The following is a 242-nucleotide window of genomic DNA, read 5'->3' as shown; positions in this document are numbered from 1 at the left end:
GGCCCACGCAGACCTGCCAGCTCGGCAGCCCTGGTTACCATCCTGCCTGTGGGGCTGGGGGAGCTGCTGATATGTTACTGCCTAAAAATGCACAGAGGGGAAAGCGGGTGCAGGTCTCCGACACGTGCCCAGGGACCCCCATAGCCCTGCCCAGCCCCCTGCCCACACCAGGGACTGCCCCCTCTCCTTGTCAGAAAATTAGTGGCCCTGCTACTGTAGTTAATTGTCTGTCATTGCTCCAC

The 242-nt window shown here is 60.7% G+C and overlaps 1 protein-coding gene across 1 annotated transcript in view; it reads left to right on the top strand.

Annotated features, from left to right (window-relative positions):
• The window catches only part of CACNA2D2 (calcium channel, voltage-dependent, alpha 2/delta subunit 2), a gene marked incomplete at its 3' end in the record, with an annotated part of 36,781 nt that overhangs the window by 27,961 nt on the left and 8,578 nt on the right, over positions 1–242 (top strand). The window lies entirely within an intron of this gene.

Source organism: Buceros rhinoceros, unplaced genomic scaffold (genome assembly GCF_000710305.1).
Source record: "Buceros rhinoceros silvestris isolate BGI_N320 unplaced genomic scaffold, ASM71030v1 scaffold2768, whole genome shotgun sequence".
NCBI lineage: Eukaryota > Metazoa > Chordata > Aves > Bucerotiformes > Bucerotidae > Buceros > Buceros rhinoceros.
This window is presented reverse-complemented; position numbering and strand designations above follow the sequence as displayed.